Genomic DNA, 23,217 nt, shown 5'->3' on the forward strand with positions numbered 1-23,217 from the left:
ATGATATTGTGGAAATCACTGTTAAGGAGACGGGGTACTGTGGAGATCACTAATAAAGGGACAGCCACTGTGGAGGTCACTGTTAAAGGGGAGGGCGCTTTGGATGTTACTGTTAAGGGGTCAGGCTGCTGTGGAGGTCACTGTTAAAGGGGCGGGCACTGTGGAGGTCACTGTTAAGGGAGGAAGGAGGCCACTATTAAAGGGGCAGCGGGGTACAGTGAGGTCACTGTCAAGGGGGTGGGGTGCTGTGGAACTCACTGTTAAAGGGGCAGGCTGCTGTGAAGGGGTACTGTAGATGTCACTGTTAGAGTGGTTACTGTTGATATATCTTTTAACGACACACACAAACATTAAATGTAATAGATTAAATAGTGTTTAATAATTTGCAACTGACCACATGGACCCACAAAAAAGATGGATTGTGCATGGCCCCATTAATTGGTCAGTATTATCTGCAATAGTGATGAGCGACATAGGCAATATTCGTTTTTGCAATATTTTGCTAATTTTTCACATAATATTCGCAATAAATGCACAAATTCTAGAATTCATGATCTCCAGTCATTATTTTCATGATTGCGCAAATCGGTACTAATGATGCGCATATTTTTTGCTCAATACATGCAACTTCACATTTTATCAGGTCTGAGTAGATATCACTGATTGGTGCACTAAGTATTGGTGTGACATCCCAGCACTATGTCTGTAGCATGTACAGTACAGACCAAAAGTTTGGACACACCTGCTCATTCAAAGAGTTTTCTTTATTTTCATGACTATGAAAATTGTAGATTCACACTGAAGGCATCAAAACTATGAATTAACACATGTGGAATTATATACATGACAAAAAAGTGTGAAACAACTGAAAATATGTAATATTCTAGGTTCTTCAAAGTAGCCACCTTTTGCTTGCTTTGATTACTGCTTTGCACACTCTTGGCATTCTCTAGATGAGCTTCAAGAGGTAGTCACCTGAAATGGTCTTCCAACAGTCTTGAAGGAGTTCCCAGAGATGCTTAGCACTTGTTGGCCCTTTTGCCTTCACTCTGCGGTCCAGCTCACCCCAAACCATCTCGATTGGGTTCAGGTCCGGTGACTGTGGAGGCCAGGTCATCTGGCGCAGCACCCCATCACTCTCCTTCATGGTCAAATAGCCCTTACACAGCCTGGAGGTGTGTTTGGGGTCATTGTCCTGTTGAAAAATAAATGATGGTCCAACTAAACTCAAACCGGATGGAATAGCATGCCGCTGCAAGATGCTGTGGTAGCCATGCTGGTTCAGTATGCCTTCAATTTTGAATAAATCCCCAACAGTGTCACCAGCAAAGCACCCCCACACCATCACACCTCCTCCTCCATGCTTCACGGTGGGAACCAGGCATGTAGAGTCCATCCGTTCACCTTTTCTGCGTCGCACAAAGACACGGTGGTTGGAACCAAAGATCTCAAATTTGGACTCATCAGACCAAAGCACAGATTTCCACTGGTCTAATGTCCATTCCTTGTGTTCTTTAGCCCAAACAAGTCTCTTCTGCTTGTTGCCTGTCCTTAGCAGTGGCTTCCTAGCAGATATTCTACCATGAAGGCCTGATTCACACAGTCTCCTCTTAACAGTTGTTCTAGAGATGTGTCTGCTGCTAGAACTCTCTGTTGCATTGACCTGGTCTCTAATCTGAGCTGCTGTTAACCTACGATTTCTGAGGCTCGTGACTCGAATGAACTTATCCTCCGCAGCAGAGGTGACTCTTGGTCTTCCTCTCCTGGTCCAAATGTGAGCCAGTTTCTTTGTAGCGCTTGATGGTTTTTGTGACTGCATTTGGGGACACTTTCAAAGTTTTCCCAATTTTTCGAACTGACTGACCTTAATTTCTTAAAGTAATGATGGGCACTCGTTTTTCTTTACTTAGCTGCTTTTTTCTTGCCATAATACAAATTCTAACAGTCTATTCAGTAGGACTATCAGCTGTGTATCCACCTGACTTCTCCACAACGCAACTGATGGTCCCAACCCCATTTATAAGGCAAGAAATTCCACTTATTAAACCTGACAGGGCACACCTGTGAAGTGAAAACAATTTCAGGTGACTACCTCTTGAAGCTCATCAAGAGAATGCCAAGAGTGTGGAAAGCAGTAATCAAAGCAAAAGGTGCCTACTTTGAAGAGCCTAGAATATGACATATTTTCAGTTGTTTCACAATTTTTTGTTATGTATATAATTCCACATGTGTTAATTCATAGTTTTGATGCCTTCAGTGTGAATCTACAATTTTCATAGTCATGAAAAAAAAGAAAACTCTTTGAATGAAAAGGTGTGTCCAAACTTTTGGTCTGTACTGTATGTATAGACAGCAGAGAAACAATTATTCCTATCACACTACCTAACACCCTGCACCCTACACTATATCACTATCTAACTTACACTATCTCCCGCTAACTATCTGTATTATATATATATAAATGAGCTAACTAACTATCTAATGTAATTGGATAAGGAATAGAATCCAGATGAAAGCACAGAGCACAGCAATGTCACTGCTCTTTCTCTCTCAGAACTGCAAAAAAAACAGCAGAAAATGGCTGCTGGGGAGTTTATTATATAGTAAGGGGTAGGCAAATTTCCTTTTGGTTGCTAGGGATGTTGCTAAGCTCAGGCAAATACATTGCAGCCTTCTCATTGGCCCACAAGCAAGAAGGGAGGTTACTGATGAAAACAAAATCTAGAATATTTGCGATTACGAATATATAGCACTACATTCTCAAGCATTGAGAAAGGCTGCCATGTAGCTGAAACGTTGCACTTTATTGCTTATTTTGTACACATTCCTGGATGTACGATGAACAAAGATCGTCTGCCCTCACCTGTTTGATTGCTATCCTAAGGATAGGTCATCAATAGTAAAAGCCCGGACAACCCCTTTAAGTCATGTGGGTGGTCTTACTGATTGACAGCTAACTCCCTTTGCTTAGTCATGCAGAATTAGCTGTCAGTCACTGAGTACCATCCACATGACTCCTCCAAGAACAGATCATTAAACAGCATCTGTCAGCAGATTTGTACCTATGAAACTGACTGACCTGTTACATGTGCTCTTGGCATCAATTTTGGTCCCATGTTCACATGTACCCGCTGAGAAAAACTAAGTTTTAGTATATGCAAATGAGCCTCTAGAAGAAACAGGGGCTTACCCAGCGTTAAACTTTATTTACACTAAGCCGCTCCTCTAACTCCGCTCAATGCATAACTACACTCACCAAGTCCTACTTACCTAATACAATCTATCATAGGGCAAAAAGCAGTATCAATACACCTTGCAATAAACAAAAGAACCAACAGGTCCTACCTCATCCAGGGTTTCACTGGCGTGTCGGCAAAAAGAATAATCACATGAAGGGATGGAACCTGCTCCTGTGAAATCTCCGTCAGGGGGTGCTGCGCTGGCATGTAAGACAGAGGCATCCCCATGTATAACAGGGTAATCTAAGGCATTTGCCCTTAGTGCTACCACAAAGTACTAATGCCCACATTGTGCCCCTTCACAGTAGTTATGCCCACCTTTGTGGCCCTTCACAGTAGTTATGCCCTCCTTGTGGCCCCTCACAGTACCAATGCCCACTTTGTGCATACTTTACAGCAGAAATGCCCACATTGTGCCTCTCACTGCAGTTTTGCCCACATTATGTCCCCTCACAGTAGTTATGTCCTCCTTGTAGCTCCTTCACAGTAGTTAGGCCCACCTCTGGGCCCCTTCACCATAGTTAACCCACATTGTGCCCCCTTCACAGTAGTTATGTCCTCCGTGTCGCCCCTTCACAGTAGTTATGCCCACCTTTGTGGCCCTTCACAGTAGTTATGCCCTCCTTGTGGCCCCTTCACAGTAGTTATGTCCTTCTTTTGGCCCCTTCACAGTAGTTATATCCTCCTTGTGGCCCCTTCACAGTAGTTATGTCCTCCTTGTGACCCCTTCACAGTAGTTATGTCCTCCTTGTGGCCCCTTCACAGTAGTTATGCCCACCATCTGGCCCCTTCACAGTAGTTATGACCACCATCTAGCCCCTTCAACGTAGTTATGCCCAGCTTTGTGCCCCTTCACCGTAGTTATGCCCAGCTTTTTGTCTCTTCACAGTAGTTATGCCCACCTTTTTGTCTCTTCACAGTAGTTATGCCCGCCTTTGTGGCCCTTCACAGTAGTTATGCCCTCCTTGTGGCCCCTTCACAGTAGTTATGTCCTTCTTTTGGACCCTTCACAGTAGTTATATCCTCCTTGTGGCCCCTTCACAGTAGTTATGTCCTCCTTGTGGCCCCTATAAAGTAGTTATGCCCACCATCTGGCCCCTTCACAGTAGTTATGACCACCATCTGGTCCATTCAATGTAGTTATGCCCAGCTTTGTGCCCCTTCACCATAGTTATGCCCAGCTTTTTGTCTGTTTACAGTAGTTATGCCCACCTTTTTGTCTCTTCACAGTAGTTATGTCCACCTTTATGCTTCTTAAAAGTATTTATGCCTACTTTAGCCCCTAGTGTCTCTCCAGTGCCATAAAAAAGCACAAATACTTACCTGCTTCCCTGAACATCGGTACCTCTTGCATTCCCCAGCAGCAGCAGCATGACATGTTCACACACACCTCGCGCTGCTGGCTGTACAGGAGGCTGATTCCCAGGCTTTCACTGCTCTTCCCACACAGCCAGCAGAGCGATATGCGGACTGTGGGGAGCACCGGAGCTCAGCAGAATGGTGAAACAGGGAGCACATGTGCCCCGACTCCTCCCCTCGGCTATGCCATTGCCCTCTACAGTTTGATTGACAAGGCCAGGCAGTGTAAAAGTGATTACAATTGGCCCTGACTTCTCCTAGAGTGAATAAAAGTGCAGCGCTTGTGGCAGTTAAAGAGAGAGCTGAACATATAGAAGTAATGGCAACAGCCCCATTGCTCTTATGTTTCTCAGCACAGATGCCTTCAGCTGCCAAGGCTATAATGGCATTTGAGAATAAAGATTTAGTGGCTGTTACTGAGACGTGGTTCAATGGAAGTAATGATTGGGATATAACAATACTAGGGTTCTCTCTATATAGGAAAGACAGAGAAGGCAAGAAGGGGGAGGGGTGGCCATGTATGTGAAAGATAGCATAAAATCTAACTTAATACAAGTTAGCGAGACCAATTTAGAGTCAGTTTGGGTTACCTTGCAGCTTGATAATCATAAGGTAACTCGTGTAGGTGTGATATATAGACCACCTATCCAAGTCAAAGAATTAGATGATCTACTAGTTGAGGAAATAAATAGCTAAAATGACATTGAAGAGAGAAGTTATCATTATGGGAGACTTTAATCTTCCTGATGTAAACTGGAAAACCAAAATAGCTAGTTCTGCCAGGAGTACAGATATTCTAAATCCCCTACCGGGATTATCTCTACAGCAAGTAGTTGAGGAGCCAACCTGGAAGGAGGCCATTTTAGATTTAGTATTCACAAATGGGAATTTGGTATCTGATAATACTGTAGGGAAAGCTTGGGATCTAGTGATCACCAGTCAGTGTGGTTTACTATAAGTACAGTGACTGATTCACACCACACAAAAACAAAAGTTTTAGATTTTAGAAAAACGGACTTTTCTAAAATTAGATCAGTGGTATACGAGTCCCTATCAGATTGGAACAGTTTCAATGGAGTCCAGGAGAAATGGGACTACGTAAAAGTGGCACTATTGAAGGCAACATAAAATTGCATTAGGCTTGTCAGTAAAAGTAAAAAGAGGAAGAGACCACTGTGGTACTCAGCAGAAGTGGCCAAAATCATTAAAAACAAAAAGATAGCATTTAGTAATTATAAATAGAGTTGAGCGAACACCTGGATGTTCGGGTTCGAGAAGTTCGGCCGAACTTCCCGGAAATGTTCGGGTTCGGGATCCGAACCCGATCCAAACTTCGTCCCGAACCCCATTGAAGTCAATGGGGACCCGAACTTTTCGGTACTAAAAAGGCTGTAAAACAGCCCAGGAAAGGGCTAGAGGGCTGCAAAAGGCAGCAACATGTAGGTAAATCCCCTGCAAAAAAAAGGGGATAGGGAAATGAATAAAAACAAAAATTAAATAAATAAAAATTAACTAAAAATCAATTGGAGAGAGGTCCCATAGCAGAGAATCTGGCTTCACGTCACCCACCACTGGAACAGTCCATTCTCAGATATTTAGGCCCCGGCACCCAGGCAGAGGAGTGAGGTCCCGTAACAGACAATCTGGCTTCATGTCAGCAGAGAATCAGTCTTCATGTCATAGCAGAGAATCAGGCTTCACGTCACCCACCACTGTAACAGTCCATTTTCATATATTTAGGCCAAGCACCCAGGCAGAGGAGAGAGGTCCCGTAACAGACAATCTGGCTTCATGTCGGCAGAGAATCAGTCTTCTTATCATAAAAGAGAATCAGGCTTCACGTCAGCCACCAATGCAACAGTCCATTGTCAGATATTTAGGCCCAGCACCCAGGCAGAGGAGAGAGGTCCCGTAACAGATAATCTGGCTTCATGTCAGCAGAGAATCAGTCTGCATGTCATAGCAGAGAATCAGGCTTCACGTCAGCCACCACTGCAACAGTCCATTGTCATAAATTTAGGCCAAGCACCCAGGCAGAGGAGAGAGGTCCCGTAACAGACAATCTGGCTTCATGTCAGCAGAGAATCAGTCTTCATGTCATAGCAGAGAATCAGGCTTCACGTCACCCACCACTGTAACAGTCCATTTTCATAAATTTAGGCCAAGCACCCAGGCAGAGGAGAGAGGTCTCGTAACAGAGAATCTGGCTTCATGTCAGCAGAGAATCAGTCTTCTTATCATAGCAGAGAATCAGGCTTCACGTCAGCCACCAATGCAACAGTCCATTGTCAGATATTTAGGCCCAGCACCCAGGCAGAGGAGAGAGGTCCCGTAACAGATAATCTGGCTTCATGTCAGCAGAGAATCAGTCTGCATGTCATAGCAGAGAATCAGGCTTCACGTCACCCACCACTGCAACAGTCCATTGTCATAAATTTAGGCCCAGCACCCAGGCAGAGGAGAGAGGTCCCGTAACAGACAATATGGCTTCATGTCAGCAGAGAATCAGTCTTCATATCATAGCAGAGAATCAGGCTTCACGTCAGCCACCAATGCAACAGTCCATTGTCAGATATTTAGGCCCAGCACCCAGGCAGAGGAGAGAGGTCCCGTAACAGACAATCCGGCTTCATGTCAGCAGAGAATCAGTCTGCATGTCATAGCAGAGAATCAGGCTTCACGTCAGCCACCAATGCAACAGTCCATTGTCATAAATTTAGGCCAAGCACCCAGGCAGAGGAGAGAGGTCCCGTAACAGACAATCTGGCTTCATGTCAGCAGAGAATCAGTCTTCATATCATAGCAGAGAATCAGGCTTCACGTCACCCACCACTGTAAGAGTCCATTTTCATAAATTTAGGCCCAGCACCCAGGCAGAGGAGAGAGGTCCCGTAACAGAGAATCTGGCTTCATGGCAGCAGAGAATCAGTCTTCATGTCATAGCAGAGAATCAGGCTTCACGTCAGCCACCACGGCAACAGTCCATTGTCATAAATTTAGGCCCAGCACCCAGGCAGAGGAGAGAGGTCCCGTAACAGACAATCTGGCTTCATGTCAGCAGAGAATCAGTCTTCATATCATAGCAGAGAATCAGGCTTCACGTCAGCCACCAATGCAACAGTCCATTGTCAGATATTTAGGCCCAGCACCCAGGCAGAGGAGAGAGGTCCCGTAACAGACAATCTGGCTTCATGTCAGCAGAGAATCAGTCTGCATGTCATAGCAGAGAATCAGGCTTCACGTCAGCCACCAATGCAACAGTCCATTGTCATAAATTTAGGCCAAGCACCCAGGCAGAGGAGAGAGTTCCCGTAACAGACAATCTGGCTTCATGTCAGCAGAGAATCAGTCTTCATATCATAGCAGAGAATCAGGCTTCACGTCAGCCACCAATGCAACAGTCCATTGTCAGATATTTAGGCCCAGCACCCAGGCAGAGGAGAGAGGCCCCGTAACAGACAATCAGGCTTCACGTCAGCCACCAGTGCAACAGTCCATTGGCATATATTTAGGCCCAGCACCCAGGCAGAGGAGAGAGGTCCCTTAACAGAGAATCTGGCTTCATGTCAGCAGAGAATCAGTCTGCATGTCATAGCAGAGAATCAGGCTTCACGTCACCCACCACTGTAAGAGTCAATTTTCATAAATTTAGGCCCAGCACCCAGGCAGAGGAGAGAGGTCCCGTAACAGACAATCTGGCTTCATGTCAGCAGAGAATCAGTCTGCATGTCATAGCAGAGAATCAGGCTTCACGTCAGCCACCACTGCAACAGTCTATTTTCATAAATTTAGGCCCAGCACCCAGGCAGAGGAGAGAGGTCCCGTAACAGACAATCTGGCTTCATGTCAGCAGAGAATCAGTCTGCATGTCATAGCAGAGAATCAGGCTTCACGTCAGCCACCAATGCAACAGTCCATTGTCATAAATTTAGGCCAAGCACCCAGGCAGAGGAGAGAGTTCCCGTAACAGACAATCTGGCTTCATGTCAGCAGAGAATCAGTCTTCATATCATAGCAGAGAATCAGGCTTCACGTCAGCCACCAATGCAACAGTCCATTGTCAGATATTTAGGCCCAGCACCCAGGCAGAGGAGAGAGGCCCCGTAACAGACAATCAGGCTTCACGTCAGCCACCAGTGCAACAGTCCATTGGCATATATTTAGGCCCAGCACCCAGGCAGAGGAGAGAGGTCCCTTAACAGAGAATCTGGCTTCATGTCAGCAGAGAATCAGTCTGCATGTCATAGCAGAGAATCAGGCTTCACGTCACCCACCACTGTAAGAGTCAATTTTCATAAATTTAGGCCCAGCACCCAGGCAGAGGAGAGAGGTCCCGTAACAGACAATCTGGCTTCATGTCAGCAGAGAATCAGTCTGCATGTCATAGCAGAGAATCAGGCTTCACGTCAGCCACCACTGCAACAGTCTATTTTCATAAATTTAGGCCCAGCACCCAGGCAGAGGAGAGAGGTCCCGTAACAGACAATCTGGCTTCATGTCAGCAGAGAATCAGTCTGCATGTCATAGCAGAGAATCAGGCTTCACGTCAGCCACCACTGCAACAGTCCATTGTCATAAATTTAGGCCAAGCACCCAGGCAGAGGAGAGAGGTCCCGTAACAGACAATCTGGCTTCATGTCAGCAGAGAATCAGTCTTCATATGATAGCAGAGAATCAGGCTTCACGTCACCCACCACTGTAAGAGTCCATTTTCATAAATTTAGGCCCAGCACCCAGGCAGAGGAGAGAGGTCCCGTAACAGACAATCTGGCTTCATGTCAGCAGAGAATCAGTCTTCATATCATAGCAGAGAATCAGGCTTCACGTCACCCAACATTGGAACAGTCCATTGGCATATATTTAGGCCCCGGCACCCAGACAGAGGAGAGGTTCATTCAAATTTGGGTAGCCTCGCAATATAATGGTAAAATGAAAATAAAAATAGGATTGAATGAGGAAGCACCCTGGAGTACAATAATATATGGTTAAGGGGAGGTAGTTAATGTCTAATCTGGACAAGGGACGGACAGGTTCTGTGGGATCCATGCAGGGCCGGCGCCACCCATAAGCAGAGTAGGCCACCGCGTAGAGCGCACTCTGCCTGGGGGCGCCGGCGCTCTGGAGTCCGAATCCCGAGTTCTATTAGCCGCCGCCGCCATGCCACGCCCCCTACTTGTGAGATCCATCTAATTTCCTACTAGCCGCCGCCCGCGCCACGCCCCCTACCTGTGATCCATGTCTGACATCATCTGACTGCTGCGCCTGCTCTGCAATAATGACCTGCGCCGCCCGGCTTCTTGACTCCTCCTCCTGTTCGGCTGTTCCTTTGCCGCCGCCGGCATACATCGAGCGACACAAGTATGTACGGGGGTGGGGGTGTTTTTTTTTTTTGGCGGCAATTTCAAATTACATAATGGAGTCTGACTCTGTGCACTGTCTGTGGGGGCAGTTCAGTATTGGGGGCAATGTGGGGGCAATATTACTGTATGTGGGGGCACTGGGGGACAGTATTACTGTATGTGGGGGCAGTATTACTGTATGTGGGGGCAGTATTACTGTGTGTGGGGGACAGTATTACTGTGTGTGGGGGACAGTATTACTGTGTGTGGGGGACAGTATTACTGTGTGTGGGGGACAGTATTACTGTATGTGGGGGACAGTATTACTGTATGTGGGGGACAGTATTACTGTATGTGGGGGCAGTATTACTGTATGTGGGGGCAGTATTACTGTATGTGGGGGCAGTTGCAGTATTACTGTATGTGGGGGCAATATTACTGTATGTGGGGACAGTATTACTGTATGTGGGGGCAGTTGCAGTATTACTGTATGTGGGGGCAATATTACTGTATGTGGGGGCAATATTACTGTATGTGGGGGCACTGGGGGGGCAAATTACATAATGGAGGGCACTGTATGTGGGGGCAATATTACTGTATGTGGGGGCAAATTACATAATGGAGGGCACTGTATGTGGGGGCAGTATTACTTAGTGGGGGCAAATTACATAATGGCACTGTATGTGGTGGCGATAGGTGGCCGAAAAAGAGGGCGGGGTCAATGGGCGGAGTCAAGGGGCGGCAAAATTACCTCTTGCCTAGGGTGGCAAAAATCCTTGCACCAGCCCTGGATCCATGCCTGGTTCATTTCTATGAACGTCAGCTTGTCCACATTGGCTGTAGACAGGCGGCTGCTGCCGCGCTGAATACACGTTCAGACAAAACGCTGGCCGCCGGGCAGGCCAGCACCTCCAAGGCATAAAAGGCTAGCTCTGGCCACGTGGACAATTTAGAGACCCAGTAGTTGAATGGGGCCGAACCATCAGTCAGTACGTGGAGGGGTGTGCACACGTACTGTTCCACCGTGTTAGTGAAATGTTGCCTCCTGCTAACACGTTGCGTATCAGGTGGTGGTGCAGTTAGCTGTGGCGTGTTGACAAAACTTTTCCACATCTCTGCCATGCTAACCCTGCCCTCAGAGGAGCTGGCCGTGACACAGCTGCCTTGGCGACCTCTTGCTCCTCCTCTGCCTTGGCCTTGGGCTTCCACTTGTTCCCCTGTGACATTTGGGAATGCTCTCAGTAGCGCGTCTACCAACGTGTGCTTGTACTCGCGCATCTTCCTATCACGCTCCAGTGCAGGAAGTAAAGTGGGCACATTGTCTTTGTAGCGTGGATCCAGCAGGGTGGCAACCCAGTAGTACGCACAGGTTAAAATGTGGGCAACTCTGCTGTCGTTGCGCAGGCACTGCAGCATGTAGTCGCTCATGTGTGCCAGGCTGCCCAGGGGTAAGGACAAGCTGTCCTCTGTGGGAGGCGAATCGTCATCGTCCTGACTTTCCCCCCAGCCACGCACCAGTGATGGACCCGAGCTGCGTTGGGTGCCACCCCGCTGTGACCATGCTTCATCCTCATCCTCCTCCTCCTCATCCTCGTCCTCCTCGTCCACCAGTAGTGGGCCCTGGCTGGCCAAATTTGTACCTGGCCTCTGCTGTTGCCAAAAACCTCCCTCTGAGTCACTTCGAAGAGACTGGCCTGAAAGTGCTAAAAATGACCCCTCTTCCTCCTCCTCCTCCTCCTCCTGGGCCACCTCCTCTTCCATCATCGCCCTAAGTGTTTTCTAAAGGAGACATAGAAGTGGTATTGTAACGCTGATAACGGCGTCATCGCCACTGGCCATGTTGGTGGAGTACTCGAAACAGCGCAACAGGGCACACAGGTCTCGCATGGAGGCCCAGTCATTGGTGGTGAAGTGGTGCTGTTCCGCAGTGCGACTGACCCGTGCGTGCTGCAGCTGAAACTCCACTATGGCCTGCTGCTGCTCGCACAGTCTGTCCAGCATGTGCAAGGTGTAATTCCACCTGGTGGGCACGTCGCATATGAGGCGGTGAGCGGGAAGGCCGAAGTTACGCTGTAGCGCAGACAGGCGAGCAGCAGCAGGATGTGAACGCCGGAAGCGCGAACAGACGGCCCGCACTTTATGCAGTAGCTCTGACATGTCGGGGTAGTTGTGAATGAACTTCTGCACCACCAAATTCAGCACATGCGCCAAGCAAGGGATGTGCGTCAAATTGGCTAGTCCCAGAGCTGCAACGAGATTTCGCCCATTATCACACACCACCAGGCCGGGCTTGAGGCTCACCGGCAGCAACCACTCGTCGGTCTGTTGTTCTATACCCTGCCACAACTCCTGTGCGGCGTGGGGCCTGTCCCCCAAACATATGAGTTTCAGAATGGCCTGCTGACGTTTACCCCGGGCTGTGCTGAAGTTGGTGGTAAAGGTGTGTGGCTGACTGGATGAGCAGGTGGAAGAAGAGGAGGAGGAAGTCGAGTAGGAGGAGGTGGCAACAGGAGGCAAAGAATGTTGCCCTGCGATCCTTGGCGGCGGAAGGACGTGCGCCAAACAGCTCTCCGCCTGGGGCCCAGCTGCCACTACATTTACCCAGTGTGCAGTTAGGGAGATATAGCGTCCCTGGCCGTGCTTACTGGTCCACGTATCTGTGGTTAGGTGGACCATGCCACAGATGGCGTTGCGCAGTGCACACTTGATTTTATCGGATACTTGGTTGTGCAGGGAAGGCACGGCTCTCTTGGAGAAGTAGTGCCGGCTGGGAACAACATACTGTGGGACAGCAAGCGACATGAGCTGTTTGAAGCTGTCTTTGTCCACCAGCCTAAATGACAGCATTTCATAGGCCAGTAGTTTAGAAATGCTGGCATTCAGGGCCAGGGATCGAGGGTGGCTAGGTGGGAATTTACGCTTTCTCTCAAATGTTTGTGAGATGGAGAGCTGAACGCTGCCGTGTGACATGGTTGAGACGCTTGGTGACGGAGGTGGTGTTGGTGGTACATCCCCTGTTTGCTGGGCGGCAGGTGCCAACCTTCGTCCAGAGGCGGAGGAAGAGGCGGAGGCGGCAGCAGCAGAAGAGGCCGAGGCGGCAGCAGCAGAAGAGGCCGAGGCGGCAGCAGCAGAAGAGGTAGCAGGGGGAGCCTGAGCGACTTCCTTGTTTTTAAGGTGTTTACTCCACTGCAGTTCATGCTTTGCATGCAGGTGCCTGGTCATGCAGGTTGTGCTAAGGTTCAGAACGTTAATGCCTCGCTTCAGGCTCTGATGGCACAGCGTGCAAGCCACTCGGGTTTTGTCGTCAGCACATTGTTTGAAGAAGTGCCATGCCAGGGAACTCCTTGAAGCTGCCTTTGGGGTGCTCGGTCCCAGATGGCGGCGGTCAGTAGCAGGTGGAGTCTCTTGGCGGCGGGTGTTCTGCTTTTGCCCACTGCTCCCTCTTTTGCTACGCTGTTGGCTTGGTCTCACCACTGCCTCTTCCTCCGAACTGTGAAAGTCAGTCGAACGACCTTCATTCCATGTGGGGTCTAGGACCTCATCGTCCCCTGCATCGTCTTCCATCCAGTCTTGATCCCTGACCTCCTGTTCAGTCTGCACACTGCAGAAAGACGCAGCAGTTGGCACCTGTGTTTCGTCATCATCAGAGACATGCTGAGGTGGTATTCCCATGTCCTCATCATCAGGAAACATAATTGGTTGTGCGTCAGTGCATTCTATGTCTTTCACCGCTGGGGAAGGGCTAGGTGGATGCCCTTGGGAAACCGTGCCAGCGGAGACTTCAAACAGCATAAGAGACTGCTGCATAACTTGAGGCTCAGACAGTTTCCCTGGTATGCATGGGGGTGATGTGACAGACTGATGGGGTTGGTTTTCAGGCGCCATCTGTGCGCTTTCTGCAGAAGACTGGGTGGGAGATAATGTGAACGTGCTGGATCCACTGTCGGCCACCCAATTGACTAATGCCTGTACCTGCTCAGGCCTTACCATCCTTAGAACGGCATTGGGCCCCACCATATATCGCTGTAAATTCTGGCGGCTACTGGGACCTGAGGTAGTTGGTACACTAGGACGTGTGGATGTGGCAGAACGGCCACGTCCTCTCCCAGCACCAGAGGGTCCACTAACACCACCACGACCATGTCCACGTCCGTGTCCCTTACTAGATGTTTTCCTCATTGTTATCGTTCACCACAACAACAAAAATATTATTTGGCCCAATGTATTGTATTCAAATTCAGCTGAATATAAATTTGAGGCCTAGTATTTAGGCGCTGGGTGACCGGTATGGATTTACTGACAGAATTAGACTTTGAAATGCACAGTAGCGTGTGTGTGAAGTTATTCTGAATGACCCTATGTGCACCTTGAATATTATATACCCGTTTAGGGATAGATTTCAAATAGCTCTAATACAGCAGAAACCACTAAATTATGAATTGCTAAATTGGGAATTGTATTTCAACCCAGAATAAAAAATGTGCTTTGACGGACACTAAATAACTTGCCCAGCCAGAACAGTACAGCGGTAACGACAGATTTAGCGGGATATAAATTTGAGGCCTAGTATTTAGGCGCTGGGTGACCGGTATGGATTTACTGACAGAATTAGACTTGGAAATGCACAGTAGCGTGTGTGTGAAGTTATTCTGAATGACCCTATGTGCACCTTGAATATTATATACCCTTTTAGGGATAGATTTCAAATAGCTCTGATACTGCAGAAACCACTAAATTATGAAATTGCTAAATTTGGAATTGTATTTTAACCCAGAACAAAAAATGTGCTTTGACGGACACTAAATAACTTGCCCAGCCAGAACAGTACAGCGGTAACGACAGATTTAGCGGGATATAAATTTGAGGCCTAGTATTTAGGCGCTGGGTGACCTGTATGGATTTACTGACAGAATTAGACTTGGAAATGCACAGTAGCGTGTGTGTGAAGTTATTCTGAATGACCCTATGTGCACCTTGAATATTATATACCCTTTTAGGGATAGATTTCAAATAGCTCTGATATAGCAGAAACCACTAAATTAGGAAATTGCTAAATTGGGAATTGTATTTCAACCCAGAACAAAAAATTTGCTTTGACGAACACTAAATAACTTGCCCAGCCAGAACAGTACAGCGGTAACGACAGATTTAGCGGGATATAAATTTGAGGCCTAGTATTTAGGCGCTGGGTGACCGGTATGGATTTACTGACAGAATTAGACTTGGAAATGCACAGTAGCGTGTGTGTGAAGTTATTCTGAATGACCCTATGTGCACCTTGAATATTATATACCCTTTTAGGGATAGATTTCAAATAGCTCTGATACAGCAGAAACCACTAAATTAGGAAATTGCTAAATTGGGAATTGTTTTTAAACCCAGAACAAAAAATGTGCCTTGACGGACACTAAATAACTTGCCCAGCCAGAACAGTACAGCGGTAACGACAGATTTAGCGGGATATAAATTTGAGGCCTAGTATTTAGGCGCTGGGTGACCGGTATGGATTTACTGACAGGATTAGACTTGGAAATGCACAGTAGCGTGTGTGTGAAGTTATTCTGAATGACCCTATGTGCACCTTGAATATTATATACCCTTTTAGGGATAGATTTCAAATAGCTCTAATACAGCAGAAACCACTAAATTAGGAAATTGCTAAATTGGGAATTGTTTTTCAACCCAGAACAAAAAATGTGCTTTGACGGACACTAAATAACTTGCCCAGCCAGAACAGTACAGCGGTAACGACAGATTTAGCGGGATATAAATTTGAGGCCTAGTATTTAGGCGCTGGGTGACCGGTATGGATTTACTGACAGAATTAGACTTGGAAATGCACAGTAGCGTGTGTGTGAAGTTATTCTGAATGACCCTATGTGCACCTTGAATATTATATACCCTTTTAGGGATAGATTTCAAATAGCTCTGATACAGCAGAAACCACTAAATTAGGAAATTGCTAAATTGGGAATTGTATTTCAACCCAGAACAAAAAATGTGCTTTGACGGACACTAAATAACTTGCCCAGCCAGAACAGTACAGCGGTAACAACAGATTTAGCGGGATATAAATTTGAGGCATAGTATTTAGGCGCTGGGTGACCGGTATGGATTTACTGACAGAATTAGACTTCGAAATGCACAGTAGCGTGTGTGTGAAGTTATTCTGAATGACCCTATGCGCACCTTGAATATTATATACCCTTTTAGGGATAGATTTCAAATAGCTCGGATATAGCAGAAACCACTAAATTATGAAATTGCTAAATTGGGAATTGTATTTCAACCCAGAACAAAAAATGTGCTTTGACGGACACTAAATAACTTGCCCAGCCAGAACAGTACAGCGGTAACGACAGATTTAGCGGGATATAAATTTGAGGCCTAGTATTTAGGCGCTGGGTGACCGGTATGGATTTACTGACAGAATTAGACTTGGAAATGCACAGTAGCGTGTGTGTGAAGTTATTCTGAATGACCCTATGTGCACCTTGAATATTATATACCCTTTTAGGGATAGATTTCAAATAGCTCTGATACAGCAGAAACCACTAAATTATGAAATTGCTAAATTTGGAATTGTATTTTAACCCAGAACAAAAAATGTGCTTTGACGGACACTAAATAACTTGCCCAGCCAGAACAGTACAGCAGTAAAGACAGATTTAGCGGGATATAAATTTGAGGCCTAGTATTTAGGCGCTGGGTGACCGGTATGGATTTACTGACAGAATTAGACTTGGAAATGCACAGTAGCGTGTGTGTGAAGTTATTCTGAATGACCCTATGTGCACCTTGAATATTATATACCCTTTTAGGGATAGATTTCAAATAGCTCTGATACAGCAGAAACCACTAAATTAGGAAATTGCTAAATTGGGAATTGTATTTCAACCCAGAACAAAAAATGTGCTTTGACGGACACTAAATAACTTGCCCAGCCAGAACAGTACAGCAGTAACGACAGATTTAGCGGGATATAAATTTGAGGCCTAGTATTTAGGCGCTGGGTGACCGGTATGGATTTACTGACAGAATTAGACTGGGATATGGCCAAAAAATAACCACACTATTGTTGGTTAAATGCACTTGGTGTGACAGCTTGACCAACCACACTACTGAGGGTTAAATGCACTTGGTGACAGGCGCAGCTTGCCCCTGATGTAGTATATGGCCAAAAAATGAACAGACTATTGCTGGTTAAATGCACTTGGTGTGACAGCTTGACCAACCACACTACTGAGGGTTAAATGCACTTGGTGACGGGCGCAGCTTGCCCCTGATGTAGTATATGGCCAAAAAATGAACAGACTATTGCTGGTTAAATGCACTTGGTGTGACAGCTTCACCCTGATGTAGGCTTTAGCCAAAAAACAACCACACCATTGAGGGTTAAATGCACTTGGTGACAGGCGCAGCTTGCCCCTGATGTAGTATATGGCCAAAAAATAAACAGACTATTGCTGGTTAAATGCACTTGGTGTGACAGCTTCACCCTGATGTAGGCTTTAGCCAAAAAACAACCACACCATTGAGGGTTAAATGCACTTAGTGACAGGCGCAGCTTGCCCCTGATGTAGTATATGGCCAAAAAATAAACAGACTATTGCTGGTTAAATGCACTTGGTGTGACAGCTTCACCCTGATGTAGGCTTTAGCCAAAAAACAACCACACTATTGAGGGTTAAATGCACTTGGTGACAGGCGCAGCTTGCCCCTGATGTAGTATATGGCCAAAAAATAAACAGACTATTGCTGGTTAAATGCACTTGGTGTGACAGCTTCACCCTGATGTAGGCTTTAGCCAAAAAACAACCACACCATTGAGGGTTAAATGCACTTTGTGACAGGCGCAGCTTGCCCCTGATGTAGTATATGGCCAAAAAATAAACAGACTATTGCTGGTTAAATGCACTTGGTGTGACAGCTTCACCCTGATGTAGGCTTTAGCCAAAAAACAACCACACCATTGAGGGTTAAATGCACTTGGTGACAGGCGCAGCTTGCTTCTGATGTAGTATATGGCCAAAAAATAAACAGACTATTGCTGGTTAAATGCACTTGGTGTGACAGCTTCACCCTAAATTAGGCTTTAGCCAAAAAACAACCACACCATTGAGGGTTAAATGCACTTGGTGACAGGCGCAGCTTGCCCCTGATGTAGTATATGGCCAAAAAATAAACAGACTATTGCTGGTTAAATGCACTTGGTGTGACAGCTTCACCCTGATGTAGGCTTTAGCCAAAAAACAACCACACCATTGAGGGTTAAATGCACTTGGTCGCAGCTTGTGCTGGCGCACCACAAGACACAAAATGGCCGCCGATCACCCCAGAAAAAAGTGACTGACAAACGGTCTGGGCAGCCTAAAAACAGTGAGCAATTGAGTATCAGCAGCTCAATGATCCACAGCTGCAGATCGATCAATTAATCAAGTCCTTTGGAGGAGTTAATCTGCCTAATCTCGCCCTACTGTCGCAGCCGCAACCTCTCCCTATGCTGATCAGAGCAGAGTGACGGGCGGCGCTATGTGACTCCAGCTTAAATAGAGGCTGGGTCACATGGTGCTCTGGCCAATCACAGCCATGCCAATAGTAGGCATGGCTGTGACGGCCTTTTGGGGCAAGTAGTATGACGCGTGTTGATTGGCTGCTTTGCAGCCTTTCAAAAAGCGCCAAGAAAGCGTCACAAAAGCGCCAAGAAAGCGACGAACACCGAACCCGAACCCGGACTTTTACGAAAATGTCTGGGTTCGGGTCCGTGTCACGGACACCCCAAAATTCGGTACGAACCCGAACTATACAGTTCGAGTTCGCTCATCCCTAATTATAAAAAAAAAAAAAAAAGAGGATGACAGGCAAATGTATAAGATTAAGCAGAGAGAGGCCAGACAAGTTATAAGAGCTTCTAAAGCACAGGCAGAAGAAAAATTAGCTCAGTCAGTGAAAAAAGGCGATAAGACATTCTTCAGATACATAAATGAAAAAATGAAACTAAAACAAGGAATTACCAAATTAAAAACAAAAGAAGGAAAGTATATGGAAGAAGATAAAGAACTAGCTGACTGCCTCAATGAATACTTCTGTTCAGTTTTTACAAAGGAAAATGAAGGAAAAGGATCTCAGTTAGAAGGAAGAGTAATGAATATTTTGATGCATGTGTCTATACAGAGGAAGAGGTTCTAAGTCAGCTGTCTAAAATTAATACAAATAAGTCACAGGGGCCTGATGGGATACACCCAAAGCTATTAACCCCTTAAGGACGTAGGACGTACCGGCACGCCATGTTTGCCGAGTCCTAACTTAAAAATTTCATTGCGACGCGGCGGGGGTCAATCGTAACAGGATGTCCGCTGAAATCATTCAGCAGGCACCCTGTCACAACGCCGGGGGGGTCATGTTACCCCCCCACATCGGGATCGCCGCAAACCGCAGGTAAATTCAGACCTGCGGTTTGCGGTTTTACCTTACCCGGCGGGCGGCGGTGCCATCAGGTCCCCATGCGGCTGTAGGGGGGACTCGATGGCATGGAAGGCAGCGCGATACCTTCCTTAGGCATCTGCGCTGCCTTCCGGTGACGAGCCTCTGAGATCCAGCCCCCTGGATCTCACAGGCCGGAAGCTGTATGAGTAATACACACTGAGTTTGGTTTGGCTGTTAACCCTTGCTTTGTAACTGAAAAAAAATTATTAAAATGGAAATCTGCCAAAAAAGTGAAATTTTTAAATTGTATCTCTATTTTCCATTAATTCTTGTGGAACACCTAAAGGGTTAACAACGTTTGTAAAATCAGTTTTAAATACCTTGAGGGGTGTAGTTTATAGAATGGGGTGGTTTCTATTATGTAAGCCTCACAAAGTGACTTCAGACCTGAACTGGTCCCTAAAAATTGGGCTTTTGAAAATTTCAGAAAAATTTCAAGCCTTGTAACATCCCCAAAAAATAAAATATCATTCCCAAAATGATCCAAACATGAAGTAGACATATGGGGAATTTAAAGTAATAACAATTTTTGGAGGTATTACTATGTATTATAGAAGTAGAGAAATTGAAACTTGGAAATTTGAAATTTTTTGCAAATTTTTGGTAAATTTGGTATTTTTTTATAAATAAAAATGATTTTTTTTTTACTTCATTTTACCTGTTATATGAAGTACAATATGTGACGAAAAAACAATCTCAGAATAGCCTGGATAAGTCAAAGCATTTTAGTTATCAGCACTTAAAGTGACACTGGTCAGATTTGCAAAAAATGTCCTTAAGGTGAAATAGGGCTGAGTCCTTAAGGGGTTAAAAGAGCTCAGCAGTGAACTAGCAAAACCATTAACAGATTTATTTAACCAATCACTGGTAACAGGAGTCGTCGATTGGAAATTAGCAAATGTTGTGCCCATTCACAAGAAAGGTACAACTCACAATAAACTACAACTTTTAAATCTGTTCCCACAAAACTATATATCAATCTAGTCATCTGATTCTGCTCTATAACATGCTGCCTGCAGATTGCACTGCTTTTCATTGTGACAGATTTACACTATAGAAAATACTTCTGTCTTCCTACCTGTGACCTCTTGTCAAGGATTTGTTTTATACTTTAGTATCATGTAGTTAATTTTACCTTTTGGTCTTTCTTCTGGTTGATCGTGTATTCGTAGAGCAGGGATACTTTGAACTCTTGACATTTGGGGACATTTGCCTCTATTTCCCTTATTCAAAGTCATCAACTCCTCACTTTACTTTACTTTAAAGGGTTAACTTATACTGTTTAACCCCTTCAAGACCGAGCCAGTCTTCACCTTACTATAAGGTTCAAAGGTGTCTAGGACCTAAGCGTAGCATTTGCACACCTCTCTGACTAGCATTATATAAAAAACATAATCCTTTATTGTGTACTCTTAAAATCACATGGAACTCTTTGGGAACTAATTAAAATTCCTCAGGAATAGACAGGAGGGAATTTGTGTCTTTATATATTATGATTGTAACTAAAAATCTTTGCCTGCATCTCTACATGTTTCGCCGTTTAATTCGGCGTCTTCAGGGGATGGCGTGCAGATTTGACATGTGGGGGCGGTCCCTGGGCTTTAAACCCTCGGTTTCTGTGGGCGGGATCATTCCATCCTATCATCAAGTGCCATACATCTGAGGGACAGTTCTACCGACCAATAAGTTACAAGTGCCGGCACCCTCTTGAGACGTCATCTGTCCTGCGCTGATGAAGTGATGTATGAATTCAAGAGAAAAAGAATACCGAGATAAAAGCTGCACATCTATAAAAGTATCAAATTTATTGGTGACAACAGACACAACAAAGATTGGATTAAAAACATTGTATACAATGAATCTGGGCCATGTAAGTAAATCATGTAACATGCCCTACCTGACTCACCACAAATCTATAAGCAAACCCCCACACATACAGATGAACAGAAGAATATAATGCATGTAATCCATCAACAATTAGTGGAAAGCTAAATACTTATCATTAAAGATGACATGGTGGAGGTATGCGTGGTGGTCAGGAAACAAGCCCAACGCGTATCGCCAGACTCTGCTGGCTTCCTCAGGGGTGATGTCTCACTCCTATGACGTGTCTCTCCTGCGTCTTCCGACTCTCGTTGATGACATCACCACATTATTCTATCGCTCCTGCGCTAGGACTTAGAAAATTGAAGGCGCCTCTCCAGGTACTGCGCCTGTGCCAATCTTACCTTTTACCTGACTCTGAATGATTTCCAGTGCACATGCGTCCCCACTTAGAGGATTTTATGTTGTTATTCTCCTGCGCTTATTCCGGGTATGTCGAAAATGCCCATATGTTCTTACTTCGGGACTTATGTTCTTTCTTTCTCTAGTACTGTCGGATACCTATACTTGCCCTCCCAACTAGCAGCACTCAGTAGAGCCCCTATACTAACATACTCACCCGGATAGATCCTTGTTGGCATCGTCATGCTATTCTATTTTATCATTCTTAATACTCCATACAGGATGCTGTACATTGTTCTTTGGTCTTTATATCCTTCATTTCTTGTTATCTGTTACTTTCTCTATTTTATCTATTATTGAGTGTCATCCTATTTTTAGTTATCTTACTTACACTTGGTGTGGAAAGCCCTATTAAATTCTCTTTTTCTTTTTCTTTTCTTTTTCCAGCTTTTGTTGTTCTTGGCCATTTTTTCCTTTATCTCTTTTTCTTATTTTCTTTTGTTTCTTTACAGATGCCTAATCTTGCAAATGGACCCTCTATTGGATATTGCCCACACTCCTTGGTGAGTCATTCAATATAACTACATGCTGTCTTCTTTTCAGGAAGCCCTCCCTACATCTCTTTGGAGTTCCTCTTTTCTATGTATCATGATTCTCCACATTGTTTTTCCTTTTTCTAAGCTTATACACTGCCATTATCTACAAATTTATAACAAGAGAGCAAAGGTAAAACCTTCATTTAAACCATTGGGTACTAGTGAATGGAGATGATATATCCATCTAGTCTCCTCTTGTTGCAGTTTTTTATCCACACTGCCTTGTCTAGGGTTTGCCTGTATTTTTTGTATCCCCCAAATCTTCAGGCCTGTGGTCTGGCCATTATAATACCTCTGCAGATGTCTAGAAAGAGGTGTTTCCTCATTTGTGTTCAAAACACTAAAGTGTATGGAAATCCTTCTTCTTAATTCTTGAATCGTCTTGCCTATGTATAGTTTATTACACTCGCATTGTATTCCGTACACAAGGCCAGTGCTCCTACAGTTCATGTACTCTCTAATCTTGTAGATTTTCCCATCTACTGGGTTGACAAATTCTTTCTTGGGAGTCATGTACTTGCAGAAGTTGCATGCTCCACATGGATACGAGCCTGTTGTTTTAAGCCATGTTTCTTTTTTTATGAAGGATCTTTGGAAATGGCTCTGCGCCATCATTTCCTTCAGATTTGTTCCTCGCCTATATGTGACACTGGGGTTCTTAGGGAGGATCTGTCCCAGATCTTTATCAGCCTTTAGGACATGCCAGTGTTTCTTAAGGATGTTGTATACCTGTTTATTCTGGACATCGAAGGTTCCTATGCATCTGATCACTTTCTCTCCATCTGTTCGTGTTTTTGTTAGAAGAATTATGTTTTTTATATAATACTAATCAGAGAGGTGTGCAAATGCTATGCTTAGGTCCTAGAGACCTTTGAACCTTATAGTATATTAAATATAGCGTCGCAACCTCCTGAGGGACCTATATGTTTGTCGGTTGAATGATTTAATAAGGGCTAAGACGCCCTTATTAAT

General features: G+C 45.3%; 1 protein-coding gene across 2 annotated transcripts in view; it reads right to left on the reverse strand.

The window, feature by feature from the left end:
- LOC122935669 (beta-galactoside alpha-2,6-sialyltransferase 1-like) overlaps nucleotides 1-23,217 on the reverse strand; it is a 418,780-nt gene that overhangs the window by 377,958 nt on the left and 17,605 nt on the right. The window lies entirely within an intron of this gene.

This window comes from Bufo gargarizans, chromosome 4, assembly GCF_014858855.1.
Source record: "Bufo gargarizans isolate SCDJY-AF-19 chromosome 4, ASM1485885v1, whole genome shotgun sequence".
Lineage (NCBI taxonomy): Eukaryota > Metazoa > Chordata > Amphibia > Anura > Bufonidae > Bufo > Bufo gargarizans.